The sequence below is a fragment of the Callorhinus ursinus genome, unplaced genomic scaffold, assembly GCF_003265705.2.
Source record: "Callorhinus ursinus isolate GAN/ISIS: 27379988/994484 unplaced genomic scaffold, GSC_fseal_2.0 scaffold7, whole genome shotgun sequence".
NCBI lineage: Eukaryota > Metazoa > Chordata > Mammalia > Carnivora > Otariidae > Callorhinus > Callorhinus ursinus.
The window spans coordinates 73,536,380-73,561,274 of record NW_027397069.1 but is presented as its reverse complement, the minus strand read 5'-3'; the positions used below and the strand labels follow the sequence as shown (position 1 = coordinate 73,561,274).

Here is a 24,895-nt window from a genome sequence, read left to right as displayed (position 1 = left end):
TGTTTATTTCTTCTTGTCACTTCATGTGGGTGATTACAGTTGGCTGTGGTTGCCATAGCCCTACTTGAATTTGCTTGGCTTTACATCGAATATCTTTTTATTTTTGGACCTGGGCTGAAGGAACAGCATCCTTTTGAGACAAGCTGTCCTCATAGATGAAGAAAAAGGCAAGGAAGCTAGGGGAGATCTGCAATACTTCTGCACACAATCACATTTGCCCCCACCTCATTTATTCAATAAAGCCACAGGGCCAAGCCATACAGTGGCATGGGGAGATGTATTCTGCTTATATGGAGCACAGTGAACCACAGAACAACAGGCAAGAGGTATGTCATTTTACAAGGAAGGGAATAAGTAATCGGGAACAGTAATATAGTGTTGTATGTCTGTTTTCATGTGGCTTTTTACTCAATTTTATAGAGATCCCAAGTAAATTCAGCTTTAGAGATTCAGAAGTGTTGGTGCATATAAAGCCAAACAAGCCTCTTACAGTTCTTGGAGTTTTTATCTATAACTATTTCCAGTCTGCACACTGTGTGCTAATCAATATTTTCCAGTGTGTCCTTTGTCATGCATACTTGGGTTTTCAACTTTGAGTTGGAGTTCAACTCAGAGCTAAGCTTGACTAAAGAAAATGATTTTTCTTGTACTTGAGTGTTTTTCTCTTGACTTTAAATTTTACTTCATTATTAAATATATAATGATAAAAATGTCCATATTTTCCTCAGTGTGGACTCCATACAAACAAACAGTTAAGAAATTAAATATCAACATTTTCATAAGTAGTGACAATAATTTACATGTGGCTTTTATCTCAAAGGATGTTCTAGTGCTCTTCAGTCTCCCCTAGTAATCAGTTCTCTAACACCCTAAGTGATTAGGTCATTAAAGAGTGCCTGGCACTTTACCTAAAGGCTTTGAGTGTTAATCCTGGTTTCCTGGTCAGATTCCAACTAGGGTAATGACTTGCTGATTTCTTAAATTACTCCTGTAATATTGGCCAATCGGGATGTTCTCCTTGCTTTCTGTCCCATGTGGTTTCACTGAGTGGCTTGCTTGTTAGAGAGCTGTGCTGTCTTCCTTTGTACATGAGATGAGGATAAATTCAAAGCACTTCCAAAAACTTCTGAGCTGCAACAGTGTGCTTTGTTGTGAATCTGTCATGAATCTTGATGTGGTCTCTCTCCTAATGAAGACTTCAAATATAACTAAATGCAGGTGTTGGATTTCTCCCTGTAATTTGTTTGGATGGTTTGTCCCTGCATGAACTCACCCCACAGAGGTTACCCAGCTCAAAGACCCTCTCTGGGTCCTGCCTCTGGATGAGGAGTGAAGAGGTCCTGAGGAAATTTTTGGTGTCTTCTTTCCTGGCTGATCAGACAGATTTCACCCAATCTTTCTTGGAAAGATTGGGTGAACTGGCGATTATGGAGAAAAAGCTTTGGATGTTCACCAAGAGCCACTAATAAACATTTCTTATTTTTTTAATGTGTAAGGACATATTTTATTATTTATATATTAAAATATATTTTACTAATATAGCCTATTTAGAAAAATGGGCATTTATGTGTACATATTTTAAGAATACAAATAATTTGAATCCTAATTTTCTTATGAATAGAATAGGAAGTGATTTGTACAAAAATTTAAACAAATAATTGCTAAATGGATGTTTAATGACTACATATGGATTTGATTTCTGAGGAATCACGCTACTTTCCAATATTTTTGCCAATAAAATCCACTTTAATTAGTGTGTGTCCTACTGATACCAAATTAGAAAGATTTTTGCTTCCTGAATAGAATGCATTAAGTAATAAATAATTTACTTCCTTAATTTTTGTTTTTAGCAAAGACACATACAGCTAATAATCGGGATTATTAATTATCTTGAGCTCACTATTAGACTGTAACCTCTTTGAGGGCAGAGATAATGCCTTTTCTTATTTCTGTCCTCATTGAGGAGCATAGTGGCTAACACATTATAGATGCTCACTAAAAATTATCGAGGGAAGGAAGGGAAGGAGGAAGAGAGAAGGAAGGAAGGAAAGAAGAAGGGGTGGAAGAAAGGGATTATAGAAGGGGAAAGGAAGGAAGGGAGGAAGGGGGGCAGAAAGAAAGAAGGAAAAAGGGAGGGAAGGAAGAATGAGTGTATTACCATCGGGAGTGGACATGATTCCAGTCCCAAACAGAGCTCAGGTATTTACTTATCTTTAAAAGGGTGTGTGTGTGTGTGTGTGTGTGTGTGTGTGTGTGTGTGTGTGTGTGTTTAACTTGTAGATTGGCAGCACTTAGTTATGTTTATTAAATGCATTTACTGGTTTTATTCCTTTACTGCTATAGTCTGAATATTGCCTTTGCTCTTTGTCTGTGTGATCTCCATCCAGATCACCCTGTTTGTTCTGATGAGAATGTCAGTGGATGGTTTGTATGTCCCTAGGAAGCAGGTGAAAGTTCATCCTTATGAAATAGGAATAAACATAATGGACAACAGGTACCGTTAATTAATTAATAACTCCCAAGAAAGGTTACAGATCAATCATTAAGCAAGTCATCATTTTTATCAGGAACCCTCAACATTCAACTGATTTAGGATCAATGATTCCATACAATAAGATGACTAAGTCAGTTTCTTAGGCAATCAGTTTATTAATTATCATTTTATTCATTGTCAGTTTATTTTGAAGTAGACAACAAGGTTAAATATGCTATAGTTACTAAGGTTTTGCTTTTTCTGTTTTTCAAAAGCTAAGGAGAATGCCTTGTTTGTTTCAGACTAAGGTTATTGCGGCCATGTTCTATGAAGGAGAACTTGAGTGGCTGAGAGGGGCAGATTGATTGCTTTTTTTGTCCATGGACTGGAACGAGCTCTAACTAGACCCTTAGGAGACTTGAGGCCCAGGTTTTGGAATCCTCTTTTGGGCCACCTCCACACTGGAAGAAGCTGGCCTTTCCTTCAGGTGCATTTTCTTGCCAGGCTTCTCGATGACAAGAAAAACAACAAGCACAGCCTGAGCAGAAGACACATGCTCCACGTATTACTTTCTCAACTGTTCAGGAGCGGTTCCACACCAGTATGACCAGCAATGTGGGATCCATAGATCCAGATACTGGCCAGGGGACAAAACTCTAAATGCCCTGATTTGGAGTACATATTTTGGGCTTGTTTGAGAGAAACAGCTAACACAGACGAGAGCATGACGTAAAGTTTGGTTCTCCTAAGGGTATTTGCACTTCTCTAGGTTCTGTAAACAATTTTTCCCCAAAAGGGGTTATGAAGCTTTGGCAATAAAATGTAGCTCACCTTTTTCCAAATGTTTCACTGAGGAACTCTGAGGGGAGGAGCTTTGGGAGAACTGCCTTATTTTCGTCCCTGTGGAATTGATTTTCTGGAATTCTGCTTTGGAGTTGTGCTCTTGGCATACGCTAATAAAAGCTTATGAAAGAGACTGATGAACCTCATAGTTGTTGTACAAACATTAAAAATGTAGTTTAAAAAATTCATTGTTTTACTTTGTGTCTTTTTTATGAGGACATGAGTAGGTACATGGGAAAATTTTCCTTAGAAACTGTTTTAATCTTACAGTCTCTCATAACTATGTAACTGATTGTCTCCCTATATGAACTGGCTGATTGAAGTTTATAGACAGAAGGGTGCTTTCTGCTACAAAGGTGTGAGTTCAAGTGAAATTGAGGTGGTCAGTGAATTTAAAAAGGCCAAGAAAACACAAGGCTAGAGGCTAATACGGTTTGTCCAATGGACTTAACTTCTATTAATATGATTATAGAGGAGGAGACTGGGAAGCAGGTGAAAACTCTAATGGAAAAATTGGGGGATTGATCAGTGATAGTGACATGGAAGCCTAAAAGGTGGTAGAGCGGAATGAAATGAGTCTCAGATAAAGGGTTTCTATGTGAGGGTTGAGGAATAACTTTCTGAATCTGGTAATAGTGAATAGAAGTTGTCCTTTGCTTTCCTATAAACCCTGTAAATAAGAGCCCCTGCCATGAACCAAAGAATATACTCTGATCCATCTCTCAAATGTAACTAATTTATCACTCTGTGCTCAATATTTTAAGCCAGAGAGCTCTGATTCATTCTCCTGTGTGCTTTTCTGCCTTTGCCCCTCACCCATTCTAGGGGATCTACATGGAGACGACATCCAGTCCCCTTCTTCTCTGGTATTAGCACCTCTTCCTTGGCCCATCATCCCTTCAGTGGATTATTGCAACAGCTGCAAGAGCCTCCAAACTCATCTCCTTACTCTTGTTTCTCCTTAGATCCACCAACTTCACGTTGTCATCACACTGATCTTCCTAAAACGTGCTTTGCTTTGCTGGTACCCCACATCAACTCTACTGCCCAGAAGAAAAGGGGTCAACTTCCAGGTGGGCACATAAGACCTTTGCCGTCTGGCCCAGGCCTACTTTTCTGGTACCTCACACCACCCTCTCACCATTCCCTCACAAACCTCCATTGTAGTCACATCAAACGTCCTCCATCCTCTGCCCTCCTGAATGAGCCCTGCCCTTTTGTTCCCATCCTTTAACAGGAGAGCAGAGTCTCTCCTCTTCTGTGAAGACTTTTCCAACCTCCCTCTCGCCTTAGCCCAGAGGGGTCATCTCCACCATGGTAATGTCTCATTGTTCCATTCATGCTGTGACTTTAGCTCTTACTGCCTTGTTCCCATGACTATCCCTTTCTCGGACATAAACCCTCCAAGGATAAGGAATGAATATTATTCATCTGTTTCTTTCCAGGTCTGATATCTTGTATTTAGTTGTTTTTGGCAAAAAACACATAAATGCTTGGAAAATAAACATGTCCTTAGTTGACCAAGGTATATACATTTGGAGAAGGAAACAACGATCTAGGTAGAACCTCTAGGATTTGTTCTTTAATTCACTTTAAAAGCTCAACTTCTCATGTTTTGGACATGCTTTGTATACATTGTGCCACAGTAGATCACACAGAGGCTCTTTAGAGGAAGATGAAAGACATTTTACTGATCAGCTTCTATAAGGTGGTATGGCAAAAACAACCACCTGACCCCCAATATCTGGCCTCCTCTTGACTATTGTATTAGGAGTTCCAGTTGGATATGTGGCTTCCCAGCTAAAAAGTGCATTTTCTAGACCCCCTTGCCTGTTAGTCTTCCCACTGGCTCTAGATTCTAGGCAGTGGGAACAGACATGATGTGGGCAAATACTAAAAAAAAGGAGCATGTCTTCTCTTCCTTAGTTTCCTCCTGTCATGGGCTGCAATGGTGGGAGGCGGAGCAACCCCCTTTGATCAGGATACTGAAGCTGAGCATGTTGAGAATATGCAGAGCACTAAGACAGAAATAGTCTGGGATTCTATACTACCAGTTCCAATAATCCAATGAAGAGATGACTGATGAAGACTTGAACTGAGGTTGGAGTGATGATGCTAAGGATCCAGATTCTTTCTGTCTTTTTACTAATAGCCTTGGTGCTGTCAGCCATGGACAGCTCACTTGTGGGTTTTTACAAAACATCTTGTTGAAGCCATTCTATTTTGGGTGACTTTATTAGAGTAGCCTCACTAACATGTATTTACCTGCTACCAGTGGGCTCATGCATTATTAAGCTTCATCAGCAGGCATTTTCAACAAATGTGTTTTTAAATGGAAAATTGTCAACTTACTTTAGTGGTATGAGGAAAAAGACTCTATATAATCTAAAACTAATCATGTCAACTCTTTCTTCCCATGATTTACCTTCTCTTCGGGAGGTTGGTAACATTATTCTGGTCTATCTTTTATCATGTTGGTCCAGATATATATTTAGACCTTCCCCTTCATTTCCTGCTATGTAAATCAGATCCATAAGATTTTGCTAAACTTCCAGGATAATTAGAAGGAGTAACTTACACAATGAATAATGTACAACTTGCTGCTAGATGTGGTTCTTCTCAAACCCTCAAGCATCAACCCATCTTATAGGGTCCCCTGCAGGCAGTCTTTTTTTTTTTTTTTTAAAGATTTTATTTATTTATTAGAGAGAGAGAATGAGAGATAGAGAGCACAAGAGGGAAGAGGGTCAGAGGGAGAAGCAGACTCCCCGCTGAGCAGGGAGCCCGATGTGGGACTCGATCCCGGGACTCCAGGATCATGACCTGAGCCGAAGGCAGTCACTTAACCAACTGAGCCACCCAGGCGCCCCCCTGCAGGCAGTCTTATGGTAGAGTTCCAAGCCTACGTTTTGTGGCAGAGGCCCACTCACCCCTCCTGCCCTTCCACCCAGGAGCACCTCAGAACACATCTATACTACGAGGCCCAAGAGAGAGAGTTTGAAAATATCTTCCAGGCTAAGATAAATATGAAGATTCCACTTCTGGTTTCAGCCTCTTCTCTTTCCAGGAGGATCAGCACTGAGATGGCCAACACTCTCGAGAGTTAGCTCTAGTTATTTCAAAAGAAATAATTATTCTCTGGCTCAGGGGACAAAGCCACACCAGGGGACAGTAATAAGAACAGGGTCGTATCTTCACTGCTATTGGACTTAATTTTTCCAGGTTAACAGATGAGTAATTGAGGATCATAGAATTTCAACAACTTATCCTGAATCACATGTCTTTTAAGTTTCAGAACCAGGATTTGAACCTAGTGCTTATATGAGGGTTTTCTATACATTGACCCAATGACCTGCATCAAGCAGTCTGTCCAGATCTTTCAGGGAGTTTGTTACGGTAGAGATAAGTTCCTGGATCCCACATCAAGAGGCATCTTTTAAGTAGTTTTGGGATGAGTCTTAAGTCTTTGAATTTTGTTTTTAATAAACTACCCAGGTGATTCCAATATACTGCAATATTTGGGAACTACTGCTTTATGCCGCTCAGGGTATATTGGTCTCAGAACTTTTCTAGTATTTTTCCCTTTGCTCATTTGCTCTCTTACCCCCATACAAAATGAATGATTCAAAATGAGAGCAGCGTGTCTCAAAATAAAATGAAACCCAATACCTGTTGAGACAATGCTTTGGAAATTAACTGTATGAATGTATTACCATTTTAGGTAGAATCTCCACCAAAGTTTGAAGGGTGTCTTTCCATCCATCCATTACCACTTATTGAGTGATGCTTTGTGATCAGGTCTTATAGGGAATACCATAGAAGAATAACCCTACACTCAGATTGCTTGAGTAATCTATGAGGGAGACCAAATTATATGTATGAAACAATTTAAGAGTGATAAAAAAATAAGTAGATAATAAATCCTGAGTTAGAGCAACAGATATTAGGTAGAATAGAAACAGTGAGAAGTCAAAAATTCCAGGGAACAGGAGAGGTAGGGAATGTTTCATAACAGAGATAATGCTTGAATTAAGTCTGCAAGAATGAGTTAGGTTTGGAAAGTCAGAGGTAGGATGGAAAATCTATGTAGCGGGAGTAGAATAAGCAAAAGCACGCCCTGTCATAAAGCAACCTGCGGTGTTACAGATGCTGTTATTTGTAATAGACACTAATTCCCTGAGCCATTAAAAATATAAATTGGAATATAAACAGAATTTCTGAGAATATCTCACGTTTATCAATCTGAAAGTGTGTATGTGAGGGGGGCCTGAATTAGAGGTTCGGCTAGGGAGGCGGTGAGAAGCAATGTCTTAGGGTGACCTGGAAGGGTGGACCACACTTTAAGACCCCCGAGGAACTGGGTTTCAGTTGCTGGGATACACGTCTGCAGAGACAGGGTGAGACAGGCAGGTAGAGGAAAACTCTCTGTTAGGGCACCATGGTTCAGAGAGGACGTGCCCCAGGAGGGCTGTTCCTGATGAACTGGTGGTTCTGATGACTTCCCTAAACTTTGGACCCAATGACATGTTCTTCTCTGCCCTGAAGGTCAGATTAGTTTTGGAAGTGAAACATTTATTTTATTCTCCCTTGAAAACAAACTTTACATCATTGATCTGCCGCTAAAAAATGTTTGTGCTAAATTCCTGCTTCTAAGCCAGTGCCTATGACTCAGATGGTGTGCATTTCAAAATTCTCTCAACATAATTTCACATAAAAAAGAAACATCTTACATTGGGCCAACTCTGTTAAAACCAACTGCCCTGTATCACTAATATGTAGCTGGATTGTTTCATGGTGTACATCTTCAAAGACCTGGATAATCATCTTTGTTTGCAAATTCCTTATTAACGTGGAGATAAATGTTATCATAAGTTGAACTTTTATATTATGAGCTAAATTTTTTGGTCTTTAAAGTTCATTTCCAGAATATTCGATAGCATGACTGTAAGGGCTGTATGGCACTTTTCCCAATTGGACACAGTTCGAGAATTTTTCTTCTCCTTTTTCTTTAAGCGAAGATGATAAACACTTAATAAGAAGATGGAACTTATGGAAGGTAGCCAGAAGAGAATAGCATTCTACCAATGGAATTCCACTTCAGATGCTGTTCTGGAAAGAAATCCTCGTCTTGGGCTCCTTTTGCCTTTTGATGATGGCTTTAAAAACTGTGAAAACAGAGAAAGCCAAGTGTGTGGTCTTTGGCAATTTCGTAATAGTCTGTGCAGGAGACAGAGGGGGTGGTTTGTTGGAAAAAATGATTAGCTTTTTCTTTACGATGACAGAAAACAGTTGCAATTCAAAAATGCCAAAGGTTCTGCAGCCCTCCCTTTTGGCAAATTGTTAGGTAATCACTCCTTCCAGGTGGTGCTTTCAATAAAGACCTTGGAAAGTCACGCCCCCCAGAGATGTCCTCAGGGCAGAGCCATTGTCAACTGGGAGAGACTTGTAGAATCAGTGAGAGCAGGGTGAGAGGAAAAACTGGATTTTTCATCAGAGGAATCCGCTCCTGATTTCCTAGCGTTCAAAGGCCTCTTTGACTAATGAGCATCTGATCTGGCCCTGAGTTTCTCAAGCGCAGCCAGGGAAACTCTCCTCATATTCCATTATTATTATTGTTGCTGTTTACTTTAAGTTTTCCCAGGAAGCATCAGGCCCTCTAAAATTGAGATATAGCTCCATATGTGATCTATTATAATGAAATAGGTATGAATTAACCAATTACCTTGCTTTTGTATGCCAACTTACTCTTTCTACTTAAAAAACGTTTTCCCTAGACTGCATTTTATCATGTCACTTTGGTAGCTGTATGATTAAGCTGACCTTGGAACTGGAGCCCGGACTTAACTCTGTCCCTCACAGACATGCGTGATCTCAAGCTTTCTGTGCCTCAGTTGTTTTATTTGTAACACAGAGTAGAAATGTAGAAGGCACCTTGTAAGGTGTGGGACTTAGGCCTGTTCTGATGGAAAAGCTGTTATCTATTGGGTCATTTCAAAGTTCCTTCTTGCACTAGGCCCCGGGCATGCAGAGGGATGAAAGGCAATCACATCCTTGACCGCTCATGGGCCAGTGAAAAGCGGACGCTGGATTATGATGTTTTTAGTAGATGATGGCCCACATTAAGCCAGGCTATGCACAAGGTGCTCTAGGCAGTTGTGGCATTTGGGGTGATATATTTTCTCTACATTAGGCCATTGCCATGGTCAACCAACATGTGTTGAAGCCTGCGTATGCGCATGACAGCTGAGTAACACACTGGTAGATGTGCAGCCTTGATGATTCTGCCCCACATCCTCAAAACACCGGGCACCGCCTGGCTCAATCTGCTCAGACTTGTAACAGACAAGACCTTTTTCTGTTGCAGAATTCACAACTGCTTTGTTTCTGTTTTCCCCGAAAGGAGAAGACTTCCAAAATTGGACATTCCCTCCCAATTCTAAGACTCCTCCAGTTTGAAAGAGTTCCTGAAAGCGAATTTTGCTGCAGCTTACTTTTGGATGCCTGTTATTTAAAAGGCCCATTTTCTGCACCTTCAAGATTCTGGTCAGATGATTTAGGCCAAGTCCTCAGTTGCCCTAGAAGATGTGCAACAAGTGAAACCCTTTGTCCCTTAGCCTCTCTAGGACTTACTATTCTTCACAAGTTGAAATTTTGGATTCTCTGGCTATGACAGATTCTCTTGCCATGAAGGACAAGAAAGAAGGGTGGAGATCAGGAACTGGTGAGAAAAGCCATATCCATGTAGCTTGCTTAGGTAAAGAGAGTGCAGCTAATTCAGAGAAGAATAGTTCTCCTGAGAGATTCCTTCACACAGTTCCCCGCACCATTGAGAACTTCGTGTCTGAGTACACGTGAGGTCCTGTGTTAGGGAGACACTTCAAAAGAAATGATGTAGCAGGGATATTAACTTGAGACATGGGCTGTGCAAAAAAATAGTAGATTTGCCCCATGCCTCTCTTACTTGGAAGGTTGACTGAGGGGGTGAGATGCAGCAGCCCCGCAGTGGTGGTGCAGGGAGGATGGTGCTGGTGGGCATGTGGCCGGTGACATCATTTGACATGCATTAGGACAGCAAGGTGCCATACAGCAGGAAACCCTGGAGGAAAGGCACTCTGTCTTTGGGAAGTATTATTTTGATTAGCCAGATGATTCCGCTTTCAATCAGAGTGCTTATAGACTTCTTCTTCATCAAAGCCTTCCTTGATCCCAGCCACAGGATGATATTTTTTCGTCTTTGGCGCTTTTTTCTTGTCACACCCACCTTTCTCTATCTAGTGACAGTGACAGATTGCAGGAACGCCCTGTGGCAGCTTCCCCCACAGGTCTCCTGTGGTCCCAAGGTACAGACAATACTTACAAGAGTGATCCACAAATGCTGGTTGAGTTGAGCTGTTGCCCGTCCCTGGGTGTTCAGGATCCAGGCCAGACAGAGAGACTAAAATACTGGGAGAGATCACACCACGTCCCTCTTCCACAGTATTTTCTTCGAATAAAAGTGCATTGAAAATGAACATGAAAGGCAACTTCCAAAGTGAAAAGTGATCATAAAAAGCTAACATGTGCTCTACAGGTCATGTTTGGAATAAAGAAGGGGGTGTCCCATTGGCATGCTCTGGTGAGGGTGCTGGTTCTAGGTTAACTGCTAAGTGCAGGCACAGGGGAGCTTTTTTTTTTTTCTTTTTTTTTTAAATCACCAGTTTCTTTTAAATAACCCTCTTGACAGTTTTTCCCTCTCAGTGCCATTGCACCTCTGCCAACACCATAGGGCTCTGAAGACCGCTCTTCTGATGCCACCGGGAGCCAAACACACAACACAAGAGGAGGGAGGCTCCTGATGAAGAGACAGCGTGGGGAGCAGGGGATCGGTGGCTGTCACCAGCACATGAAGCCCCAACAGAGCCTGACCATTGCAGACGTTCACTGAATATGCAGTGTCCGTTATTCTGCCTGGCTGTGGTTTGGCATGACATTAGTCCCACCTTTGTGTCAGTGTCTCTTCTGGATTCTTGCCCTTGTCTTGTTCTTGGGCTGTTTTTGGAATAACCAAGTGATGATGTGATTAAGATTTGTCCTTTCAGTAAATTTACTCAAGTCATTTTGCATGCCACCAGCAAGCTTTTGGGCAACCCCGATGGTATGGCCAGTGGCAGAGCTTCCTAGGAATAATATCTGACATTCGAGTCAAGTGTATGCAAAATCCTGAAGCACAGACCCTGTGCTTTTCTCTCCCTGGCAGTGGCTCATGCTCAACTTCTGGAAGAGCCTGATGCAGTCATGCTTGTTGGTGCTTCCCCGTCTCCCAGCAATTTCTGCTCTCAGAAAAATCTCAATCATGTACTCTGAAATTACATGTTGTTTACATGAAATTACACAAAATTACATATTTGCTAAAAACGTTAAAAAAACATCCAGCTAATAGGGAAAAAAAAAGTCTAAAACGTAGTCTTTGACCATTATATTAGCATGGTAGAGGTGTTTTGAAACAGAGTAGCGGTGGGGTAAGGAATATTTCTGGCCCCTCCTGTGTATTTTCTGAAATCCAATGAACAATTTATTCCTGACTCTGCATATGTGCAAGTGTAGACCTATCCAGGACTCTCAAATGTTATGGCTTCTTTCATGAGCAAAGTTTTAGTGTGGTCAGGGGATAGAAGAAAAAGCTACATATGATATAAGCCCTGACACAAAGCGTAGTATTTTGGGTGTAGTATATTAGATTTCATAGCCAAATGAGTGCATTCTCCAATGCCCTGTTTGTTGCCTTTGGAGCCACCGACTACTGCTCATGATAAAAGGTTTTATTCTTGTGGTAATTTTTACTGTCACTCTACTCAGGGCCCATAATTCCACCCAGTAACATTGCTATTTTATAAAACCATTGTATAAAACAGTTCTTTATACATTATTGTGCCCAGTACCGTCTTTCTGGTTTCCAAGACTTAAATTGTTATTGACTATAGATTTGATGTTGAATTCTATTATTCTCATGTGTAATGTGGGGGAGTGAAATGATCATTAAAAATAAAAAAAAAAAATTGAATGACCTGCATTCTATAAACTACAATCTAACCTGAAAAGAATTTTAAATGAATGCAAATTGACAAGAGTTAATTTCACCTTTTCCAAGTCCAGGCTGTACCACAGCCTCTGGATCTCAGTTTTCAGGGGACATCTTGCTTGAGTTTGCTGTCCACACCTGTGAGTTGTGTGTGGTGGCTTCTGGCTCTGCAGTGACCCATTTCAGCACACCACTGGGAGGTGTTAGAAATCGAAACACATTTAATCTGAGTTCCTGTACTAAACTCAGACCCCTGGGTCAGCTGAACTTTGTTTTTTCAGGGTGTCTTTAGTTGTAGTGTGAGTCTTTCCTCTGGGCAGTAGAAACTCCAGACATCCATAAACAGCTTCTTACATCAAATCCTTAGTTTTGAATTCTAGAGACATCTCCCCACATCAAAGTATGGGGCAGCATTGGCCATAGACCCAGAGCACTCAGACCCTACAGGGACTTTGTAGAAAGAGTAAATGAAGGAGTGTAATGCCTGGGGGAGAGGGTTGAAGACAGGCCTGAGAAGCAGCCACATCAGCTTCCTCTTCCAGATTGTTCCCTTCTCAGGCGCAGTCTCTTTTCTCATCCTGGTATCTCCTTGAGGCTGGGTTCCACCTCATCTCAATTGTGTCTGAACTCTGGCTTCCTTTTATGCTTGAAATGAATGCTAAGGCTGCTCAGGGCACAGGTAGCTTAGAAAGGGCTTTTAGAGACCTGGAAGGGAACAACTTGAATTTAGCTACTGGGTACATTTCAGCTGCATTTGCAAATGCAAGAAATCATTATATTTTTCCAGGTTATTTAAAAATGTAGCAAAAACTGCTTATAGGCTATGAGTTTAAAGGACTACAACCATTTTTTTCTTTCTACAGAGAATAAAGGAATGTGGGATTGGAACCCATAAATTTGGAGGTGGTGTGGGGCCACGCAAAAATTGCAGACACTGGAGCTTAACGCTGGTGGGTCAGATGTGGTTTATACCCACTTCCTTTTCACGATCATTCTCCTATTGCAGAGGAGACCAGCTCTATTTCCTTGGTTATAAAATGATTATACTTTTGGGATAGTGATATTAAGCATCCCTCTTTTCCATATTTGGATTATTAATGCAAATTACATCTTTTCAGTTTCGATGAAACAACTTTACCTCTAAATTTGGACAGATCACCTAATACATCTGTGTGAAGGAAGCTCTAAGGCAGCAGTTTTCAAAATAAGACTCAAAGTAAGAATTACATCTAACATCATAACCCAACCCCCAAGTTTTACCTATGTGAAACTTACACTTACTAAGTATTATTCTATTTTCTATTTTATTCTATTCTAATGCATTGAAGAAATGTTGCCTATATGCCACTAATTGGATTTCATAGCCTACTAATAGTCCCTGATACATAATTTGAACCCTCCAAAAGATGTTCTTTTTCTGACTGTACTCTTGGTTGAACCAGTTAGTCCTAGAGACTGTGTAGGGGCATGAGTAGCAGAGGCTGATGAACACGGGCTGTTCTGGCTGCCCCTCCTTAAGTTCAACCCCAGTTATGTATTTTGACTCATAGTAAGAAACATAAATGCCCTGATGCCTCCTTTCTACTCAAGAAAATGTCTCTGTGCAAGCTTTGATGATGAGCAGGAGATAGCTGCTCTCCAGTGGAGCCCGTGAGTGCCATGTGCATTTATGAGACGGTTACCTTGGCTACACTACTTCTCCAAATGAGAAATGCTCTCTGGCTGCAGAAGTCAGTTGCAACCATTTGCATAGTCGTGTTCATGGGCATAGAGCCACTTCAGCCCCTGGGTCTGTCCATACACTGATGTGGAACAGCAGAAAGTCTCAGCTCTATACTCTGCTGCCTTCTCCATGTGAAAACCTGAATTTTGGTCTATTTGTTTGCAGTCTCCTGGCTCTCTGCCCTTTCCCCTGTGCTTTGGCCAGCTAGAATTGACCTCTGGGGTGAGTGGACCCCCCGACTTTTGCTCTGATCACCAACACTTGGCCTCAGAGAATTTTATGCTGCTTTATGTGACCCTGTTCTGCTCCCATCACTGAATTTTTGGAATTATGTCAATGTTAATTTCTTAAGCCATGATTTACTTTTTCTTTGGCATTGGGGTAACCATTTTACTCTGTCGATAACACATAGCACTGCGCAGGGACCACAAGCCCATCTCCTCTGCATTCTCCAAGAATCGCTGCCATGAATAATGTTCCTGTTAGCATGGATGCAAACATGCCCATGGCAGGTGGGTCTCCTGGAGCATCACTTGACTTGTCTTCACAACACGCAGTGTCTCCCACACCATGACAACCCCTGGCCCTGTGCACATGTGTTCTACCAGACCGGCAGAGAACGGATGGTCCTTCAGGTCACTGTAGTGTTCTTTGAGAAAGTCTTCAGAAGTCTGCATGAATTTCAAACCAACATGGTGGGATCCCTTCTGCTGAAAATGCTTGATGATCTTTCCCATGAGGCCCCACCGGGCTTCATCAGGTTTGATGGGGATGATGATGCCCTCCGCACTAGCCATGGTCTGCTCCAGCTGTGGTGGTTCCAACTCCAGGTGCCCGCCCCCCCCCCAGCAAAAATGTGCTTGGGCCCCGCAAGGTTTCCAAGCGCCTGCCAGCTAGCATCACTGGTCATCTCTGCTCACGGCTCCAAAAGGACAAGCTGTGACATTGCCACCAATAGGGGGACGTTGTATAGTTAATATATGTTTGTCCTATCGTTTCTGCCAAGAAAATAAGCGTGAGCAATCAGTGATATGGTTGTAAGCCGATCTTAGGATTTCTGTAAGAGCTGTTTCCCAGCCCCACTTAAAAAGTGTTTTCTAATAACCAAGTATGTTTTTCTATATTTCTAATGATTATCTGATAGCTGTCAACAATGTCAGAGCAACATTCTTATTCTCAGGGACCATTTTTTGATTGTTGTGTACAATCGTACAGTATGTACGGTTTTGATCATAGGAGGTAGGTAGGAGGTAATGGAATGATAAAGGGGGAAAGTGTTGGGTTAACTTTCATGCTTATTAGGACAAAGACCATCATTATTGTCATCATCACCACCATCATCATCATCTTTAATAACTTACATTGATCATCTCTCTATTATAGAAATTTGGCCCAATCTAAGATGAAATAAATGATTTTGAATGCCACTGTTGCCAAAAAGTTTACAATAAACAAAACTCCCAAGTCCACCCTGGTTCATTTTAAATTTTCAAGCCACCCGAACATTACCACCAGTTTCATTTTGGGTCATGAATGCCAAACCAAAAACAAAATTGTTGTATTTTTTATTGTCAATGTTTTACATGTTGGCTTTACGTCAGACCTGTGGTATCTTCTTCCCTGATGTCTGCCTCATAGTGCATCAGGATCTGTTTACAGTCCGTGGGGTTATTATCGGCAGGGTACTGGGGTCCCTGCTTCATTAGGCTTATACTCCCTTTGGACAGCTTTTTCTGCTGAAAACTTGACCCTGACATCACCTTTCCCAGAGGTGTAGCTGCTGATGCTACCTGCATTTGTGGAGCTATGTGAATGCGAGGACAGTAGTTCAGGTCTAGCCCAGGGGGTAAAGGACAAAATGCTTGTCCATCAGCATGGCACCAACCATTTGATAGAAATGCAGGTCAAAGTGCTGGGGCAAGTCTCTGGAGGCCCTTAATGCAGACTTGGACTTCCCAGAGGAGCAGCTCTGTGGGAAGGGGGCCTGGGAAACCCTCTGGTCACGGCTTGGTGGCTGTTTACTAATCGGTATGGAAGGGTGTCGGTACTCCAGCATGAGTACCAGTACTCCTGGTACAGCCTTCCTACCGCCTCCTGGCTGCATGGATCGGCCTGGATCAAGCCCATTGCAATCACGGCTTTGTTTCTGGCATCAATACAGGCAAGGACATTTTTCATGCCTAAGTATGCTAAATGCTAAACACCACTGCAGGGAGGTATGTTAAGCCAATTCTGATTCCGGGATTAGTTTTTAGGTTTCCTCCCAAATGACATAGACTGATATGGCTGTTATTTTTCTGAGCTCTGTCCAGGCTCAAGTGGGAGGGATGGACAACCAAAGAAAACATTAAAATCTTTGACCTGCCGTTCAATGTTGGTGTCACTGATATGATATTGATTCTGGGTTAACAAAAAAAAATCCATTTCCTTCTACTTCTTTCAAGTCTCAGTTATCTCGTTATTGAAGTGAAGTCATGGTGGGTCTTACCAGAATGTTTTTGGGTGAACTGCAAACTTCTTTTACCAAAATGGCTCTTTCATTTTGAAGGACACTTACTGAAAATGGAGGCAATTCTTCTGAGGGGGTCCTATGTATGACTCAGTACTTAGACCCGGGACTGGCCTGGTCGTAGGATCACGCATCCTTCCCAGAGTCGGGCCACCAGTGTAGCCCGAGCGTGGGGTGAGGACAGCCCTGCTGGTTTTGCTAAATTTCTCTCATCAGCTTTGTTTCGGTTACAAGCTGAGCGGGGCTCTCCCACAGCAGCAGCTGAGACTTTCTGGCCTGCCGTCTGTCTCCTGGCTGCTTGGCTTGGAAAGTGGCCACTGTCGTTTCTTCATTTACCGACAACACCGGCCCTAAGCTTGTGCAGCAGAACAGGGGAAGGAGATCCCCAAGCATAGCCAGAGAGGGCATTCAGCATAGCACCCAAATCTGACCTCTGAGGCAAGAGAGGAAACATGTGAATTTGATGTGAGATGTGTTTAGAGAATAAATATGCTTTTTGTTTCCTAACACAGATTTTTACTAGTGTTGCTTAATAGTGTCATCTTAAATGTCCCATGTTGCAGAACTGTCAAGTATATCAAAACTAGAGAGAATAGACTAATATTCTCAGCTCCTGCTGTCAGTGAACTAGGGGCCAGTCTTGTTTTGCATATTCTTCAACTAAGACAAATACTCAAAACACTGATATTTTCAAAAGAGCTGATTCTATTTACTGATGATTTGGTGGAGTGAATCTATCACAATGAGAATACAGAAAGGTGTCTCTGCCTTTGAGTGACGCTGTCACACGTGAGGGATGCAGAGAACATGTGTATCAGAGGGCCACAGAAAGAACGAATTATGGGTAAGTCAAGATTTTAATTATCATATGACAAGGACTTCCAAACAATGTCATTGTGTTGAGTAAGAACTTGAGGGAAAAATGAGATGGAAGAACACAGCTGACTCTGGAAAAATAAAATGCTATCCAAATTAAAAAAGAAAGAGAGAGAAGGAGAGAGAGAGAGAAAACATACACAATAGTACAAATGAAAAGAGGATGGACTTACAAAGGCATCCATAGCCCCAGACGCATGGACGTGTTGGAGTGTAATTCCTAACAGCCAACTAGAAGACAGCAGGTAAAGATAAATTCTCTGGGAACAATGAATTTAAGCCCCACGGGCTAAATCTGTAAACATTGAATGTTTTTGTCTCCTGGAGGCTGGCCGTAACCATAAACTCCAAGGATAAATGTTTCCCTAAGCCTATTGGTCTCTTTTCTATGTAACATCGCATTGGGTATTCACTTTGAATATTCTATTTCTGATTTTGTTGTTGCGGGGTTGTTTTTCAATTTAGTTTGCGTGATGTTGATATTTCCAGAAAAAATTACTTTGTTAACGTAAAGTATGTTGCATTCTCATGGGCACTTTTTCTCTATCTTCAGGATATGTCTTGTTTTCCCCATGACAGCATATCCATAATTAAGGGAACGCTAAAGTCTCATTAATAATGCTTTTATTCATTCAATAAATAGTCACTTCATGTCTTACACTTCATGTAAGATGCTGGTGGAGGCAGAGAGGTCTATAAGCCTCTTTGTCATCTGAGGGGGGTGCAGGCAGCTCTGGGGCAGGGGTCTGCAGGTCAAGGCACGTGGGATCAACGAGCCCTCCCAATGGCGTTGGTGCTCAGAGAAAGGAAAGGCTCCCTTGGCTGTAGTAAGCAGTGTTCAGGGTTCCGAAGACACATACACTGAGCATCTGGCAGAGATGCAGTGGACGGTAGGAATCCACCTTTGCAGGAGCACTACTGAATCCAAATTCCAGCTCTGCGCTTATTGGTCATGTAGACCTTGGACACATTATCTTCTCTTTGCTTTACTTTCCTTGTCTAGGATGCTCACAGTCATGCTTACCTCTGACGGTGCTTGTGAGTGAAAGCCTGATGAGGCCTGATTAAGTGGTCACCAGTGTCATTGCTCTGCTGTGGCACAGTGGGACCAGTAGGCTTGTGGCCAGGGGGAGAACAAGCCAGGAGACGCCCAGAGTCTCAGTAGGGGTAGGGGAGGCAGGCTTCCAGGGAGCAGGGAGGTCAGGAGTGCTGCTCTCGGGGCGATGGCCAAGCTACGTCCTGAAGAGTGTGGGAAACATGATCCAGACAAAAGGAGGACGCTGAGCCTTGCAACCAATGAAAATGGATTGGCTCACAGAGTGGAGCACAGGGTCCTGAAGCACTAAAGGAGGCAGGCAGGGAGCAGGGCTGTCCTGAGGGGACCTGGCATTTCCCCTTCAGGGAACGAAGAAACCTTGGCTGGCTGCACTTGAATCCTGGACTTGTAGACCTTGCAAGTCATCTGTTCTTTCTCTCACAGATGGAAAAGGTTGGAGAGGTGGAGTGCCAAACCAAGGCCACACAGCTGGTTAGGAGAGGGGCCGGCAATTGAACCTCGTTTTCTGCCTTCTAACTTCCACCTTCTTCCTTAGACCATGGCTTTGTTTAGGTAATGAAATAATGTGGACCTACGAAGCACCTACCCCCCTGCAACGTAGCTAGCTATTCCCTTTTGGACAAAGAAGGAAAGAATCCAGGCTGAGGGAGAAATTCTTCAGCGCTGTCATTGCACATAGTGACTAAGGCTGTTACTTTATATCCAACCTTCTTGTAAGGTCAGGGAATGACAACACATTATTCATTCTTTGATGTTTGCTAAGCAAATATAAAGTTTGTATCTTGGCGGGCACCCAGTTTTCAGTTTGAGAACTTTCCAGTTGCAGTTTTTGGAGTTGTGGATGAGGTTAAGAGATAGACAGATGTGATAAGAAAGGGATATATCAGACATACGCAGAACGAACCAGTTTTTAATTGCATCGAAAAATGCTTTTGCCCTAATGTATTTTGGTTAATGCCTTCCACTGCATTTGTAAAGAGGGTGTAAACATAAGCCCTGATAATGGAGCAGTCTTTAAAATAGGTGTCTATTCTTGGCTTGAAGAACTTCAGAAGCATGCTTCTTTATTAAAGAAAGACTGCACGGTTTATGCTTTGAAGAAAACAACTGCAGATTTACCGAACTCATGACAGTCAGAAGCCAGGCATTTGCAGAGTCAAGACTGATTGGGAAGGTAAGTGACTTACACTAACATGGAAAATAAATTCTCTTTTTGTAACACTATTTTCTATTTATTTCTAGCAGATCATTTGAGTTGCATTGTGTCAAAGGCTTCATCTGCTTGTTGTTTTGTTAGTTTGTATCCTTTCCTTTTCTTTTCTTTTTTCTTTTCTTTTCTCTTCTGCTTCACGATGGAATTTTGAATTGATCTAAACCTGAGAATTTACTAAACATGAAGCTAAGGAGAAATTTTGCCTGGCACTACAATCCTTTAAGGGGGCAAGGAGACAGGAAATGAGGAGAAAAGGCTTCTTTTCTTAGGTTTCTTAGGCCATGACTCAGCCGAGAGAATGAGTGAATTACTCAGTTTCACTTTGCTATAGTTTTCCCATTTATGAAACAATTTTAAAAATACCTGGGACTGTTGCCTGTGAAATAATTTTATCCCCTCAGGAAAAAAAAATGAGCTATCCAAATATGATATATGATTAGGTAATACATAGCTTTTGATTAATACTAATATGCCAAGTTTAGCAATATATTTTTGGCCAGCTTTCTGAAAGAAATAATTTGATTTTCATAATTACTTGGGCTTACCAGCCCATGATGACAACAATGGCTATGTGACTCAATAGAACACAAATTCTTCTCTAGGCTCTTATGGTTCTAGGCAACTAAATATGTAGATGATTCTGTTCAGCTTCACTTTTTTCTTTTTTTTCGGTCTTGTCTCATCAGATACGCATTCAAGAAATTACCTTAAGATTTGTTTCACCATTAAAGCGACATTCCCAGCTGTGCTCCAATCAACTGGATAAAAGCAGAGAACCCATCAGAAGTTGTTCCTGGTTGACTATCACCTTTCAAAATATGTGTATGTGGGAAAAAGCCCCCATCCCTTTCCGACTATTATTAAAAATAAGTAATGATGTATTATAAGATGCTTTTCAAGCCAGAGGGTTCCGAAACATTTTGCAACTACACATATAAACAAGAATTACTTCACCAGCCACTGAAATGTGGCCACCTCTTGGACAAAATGTGGCAGCTTTTAATAATGCATAGCAACATTCCAAAACAGTCAAGGCCTGGAAGTGAGGAGCAAACTTGCATCCAACTAAAATCACCTGGGAAATTTCCTGGGCTGAATTGTGCTGTGTTGGGAAGGATCTCTTGTAACCACAAGAGGCCAGGACATTAGTCTTATGTCTCCCAAGGAAATTCAGCCACATTCTGTTTAGTGCTGGCTCATGGTCACCTGCTAAATCATCCAGATCCCAGACCACAAAATGATGGACGTTCCTCTGAAGTGTGGCCAGTTTTCCACACTGGCTGATGGAGGAGGCTGGACAGTGTGGAGAGGTGGCCTTAGATGAGGATCCTTGGTGACCCGGCCCCTGCAACAATATTTGGAACTGTTAATGGCCCAGGATGATAGAAGAGAAAGCTTGGTCCAGTTCTTCCTGGTCACTATAAAATATGTTCTCTGACTTGAGAGACATTTACCACAAACTTACAACTTTGAGTCTATCCTGTGCTTCATATTGACCTACCCAAATGTGCCACAGTATGTCAAAGAAGACCCAGAAGAGTCTCTTTGTTAGACCACTGTTTCATTAGCAAAAACGGCTTCTCCTAGGCAGAAGAACTCCATTTATAAGTAGATGAATTTTGTCTAGATTGGTTAAATTTAGGGAAACCCACTCTCATGACCACTTGTATTTCCTCATGCCTTCTGGTTGCCCAGGTTAGTGTAATTACTTTTTTGGCTGAAAGAGGGGAATGGACCCAGCATAGCAAAACCCTTGAGAGCCAGTGAGGGTAGTCTCACAGAGAAGCCTAGCTGTACACACAGTCATGAAGAAGGAAGAACGATTTCAAATGAATAACCTAATGATTAGCTTATTAGTTGATGCTTTGGAAAGATCAGTAAGGTTGAGAAACTTTGGCTAGACGAGTAAAAAGAGGGGGCAATCAAGTGTGGCAGGGACTTCTTTCATTCTCAGGGGCTTGATGGTACCAAGCTGGTCTCTTGACTCATCTGGAACTGAGAGTCTGTGTAGGACTCTCTTAGAAGATGGAAGGTGGTGGTGGAGGAGGGTCCAAGGTCATTCCCGCAAGGCTGTCTGACACAAGTCAGCTAAAAGCATGTTTTCCACACTCCAGTTATTCTTGTAAGAACAAAAAAAGGGAATCACAAACACTGAAGGCAATCTCAACGGTGGAAGAGAGAAGTCTGGGGTTGGGCTGGAGGGTGGAGTGTTTAATAAAATCAGGAGGAACCGGTGGTGGTGGGATGACCTTTAGAGAATGATTGTCTAACCAAACTCTTGGCTCACAGCTCTTGCTGGTGAATCCATCCCTTTTCTTGCCCTGAATCACTCCCTGGGACCAGCAGTCTTGTCTTCTCAAAATGCAGGAGTCAGGGCTGTTGTTCCAATTCACCATATCCTGGTGACACTTCTGATTCTCCATGGAAAATTCCACTTTCCTAACTAGGTCCAAATTAAATATTGACTTTACTAATTTTAAATCATTTTGCCCATAGACAAATGTGTTTCCTAAGGACATTTTGAGGAAATGCTTGAGCAATCCCAAAGATGCCACTCCTACTACGTGAAGCTTCATGGACATGAGCAAAAGACATATGCCTGTAGCGACCTTCCCTGGGTGGATGGACAAAGTCCTGGGCCCTAGAAACACCATCCCCGACCAACACCGAAGAAAGTGCTGGGCCTTTATGGGTGTGTCAAATTGTGCCTGTTTTGTTAAAGCGATCCTTTTTCCCTCACCTGCAACATCAGATCCTTCTCTGAGTTCTGATGCTTTGTATAATCCTCCTCAGCCGTGCTTGAGAAGCACAGCATTTCTCCCCGGGCCATCAATAGAGACTTCTGGTTTCTTCCTTATCTAATCCACACCCCATCCAGTTTCTATAGTGCCAGTGAGTTATTTCTACAGATGCAGTATGGTGGTCCAGTTCCAGAAGGGCTTCCCGCCGACCACGGAGTGGATACCAGAAGCCAGTGTCTGCCATTTGAGAAGCATTGCAATCTAGACCTAGGTCCTGATCCTCAACCCCCTCCCCAACACCATGTGCCCAAGCCACACAAGACTCGTGATTTCCTGAACTTGCAACATTTTCCTTCTATGCTTCCCAACCTTCACACGATCACTGCTCTGACTGATGTCTTGGCTGCAATTTCATGAGGCACCCTGAGCCAGAGCCACCTGGCTAAGCTGCTTCCGGATTCCTGGCCCACAGCACTGGGATAAATGAATGTCATGATTTTTAAGCTGCTAGTTGGGAAAAATTTGTCATAGGACAATGGATTCCCCTCTCTGGCCTGCTGTTGTTATAGATCAGTAGAAGGACACAAGCAACCTACCACTGTGTTGCTCAGAGTAGGCAAGACTGTGAGCCCAACAGCCATGACAGAACGGCCCTCACCACACTTGACACGGTGAGCTTTGTGTCAGCATCCTTCAAACCGATGTCTACGTGTGTTCAACAAATGGGTACTTAGAGGTGTTGTTGTGCTTTCATCAAGTTTAGGAATGAACAGCATGCAGATGAGAAGAGACAAGACCTGCAACGAACGTGAGTCATGAGGTGGAGAAAGCAGAAGCAGCTGAGGGCCTTGCTGAGTGAAATACATCCATAGCATCTGAACTGGCCTTTCCGCTTCTCTCTGTCAGGAAGGGACAGCAGTGTGGAGAGGAGAATGGATATTTTGAGAAGAGGCTGGCTATTTTGCAAGTCTTCACAAAAAACAGAAGGTGTTCCTGTTCATGTGGTTTGTGTGGTAGCCATCGACCAAGAGGTCAGGGCCCTGTGAAGTCTGATGGGAGCCATGGCTTGGGTTTCCTGCCCGTCGCCTTGCTATTGCTCCACGTCAGTTGTAGCTGTCTATGAATCCATTTCAGGAGGAACAATGGAAGAAGGCAGCAAAGTGCCCTGGGGTATAGCCTCTTCTCTGTGACCAGCAAGCCCACAGCCTTGCATGGCATTGTGGCCCCAGATGCACTGTGTCCCCCGTCTCCTTTTTCTGCTCCCTTTCTCCTGCCACCATGACCAGGGTCCCCCAGGTCTGAACAGTTATTGGGGACCTGCTCAGTATGTTCTTGGTGTTCACACCTTTCCTGAGCTATGAAGACTTGTGTACAGGAGGGATACTTTACACATCCTCCCTTACACCTTATTCAATGTGTTTTCTCACCTGGGAGCATGATTACTGTAAGCCTGTCCTCTGTGGAAAGAAAAGATTCTCGGGCACCTGGGTGGCTCAATCGGCTCAGGTCATAATCTCAGGGTCCTGGGACCGAACCCAGCTTTGGGCTTCCTGCTCAGTGGGAAGCCTGCTTCTCCCTCTCCTCCCTACTTGTGCTCTCTCTTGCTGTCTCTCTCAAAAAATGAATAAAATCTTAAAAAAGAAAAGAAAAGATTGTCCATAGTGTGTAAGGAAATCTGGATTTTATTCTGAAGATGACGGATGATGGCATAACAGGGATATTGCTCTGGTATGTTAGTGGGGTGGGGACTGGAGGGGGTTGAGACTGGAATTTGGGGAGCCAGTCAGGAAGTGGGATAAAGTAATCCCAAGGAGACAAATCTAAAGCGTTGGCTAGAAGCAGTGGTACCTGATAGCTGCCTACTCTTCCCTTGCAATGTGACTGAAGTTGATGTGATTCGGACATTCCTCTGTGACTGACTGGGTGATCGTTTGTGAACTGCAGGCCACATAGCAGGTGCCGCGCGGGGAATGGGGTGGGAAAGGTGAGCAGGCCCTGGTTCTGCCCTCAGGGGCTCAAAGGGCCTTGCTGTGAGCTCTTCCTGCCAACGTGGGCAAAGCAAGCTGGCTTGAGTGGTAATTATGCATTTCACGCAGGCTTAATAAGATAGTAGACACATGAGGTAAAAGCAGGATAATTACTTAAAATTGAGGCAAGACATTTATTTGTATCCTGTAGGTATTGACATTTAGTGACCCAGATGGCATCTTTTAAGACCTTCTCTCTTTATATTATATTTACTTAGAATATTTATATTATATTTATATTTGTAATATACTAAGCTTAGTCGAGGCGAAAAAAAAATAATAATAATAAAAAGTCACAATAGTATTATTTTCTGCTCAACCAACCCACCTGGATGGTCTCTTCCAGAAATCATTTTTTCCACACTCAGCTTACAG

At 42.6% G+C, this 24,895-nt stretch overlaps 1 long non-coding RNA gene across 1 annotated transcript; it reads left to right on the top strand.

Moving 5' to 3' along the window:
* Positions 1–19,393: 19,393 nt before the first annotated feature.
* LOC141373082 (uncharacterized) lies at positions 19,394–24,140 on the top strand. Its single transcript, XR_012378713.1, has 3 exons — positions 19,394–19,713; positions 20,439–21,447; positions 22,249–24,140. It is a non-coding gene; the product is annotated as an uncharacterized lncRNA (long non-coding RNA).
* Positions 24,141–24,895: the final 755 nt, after the last annotated feature.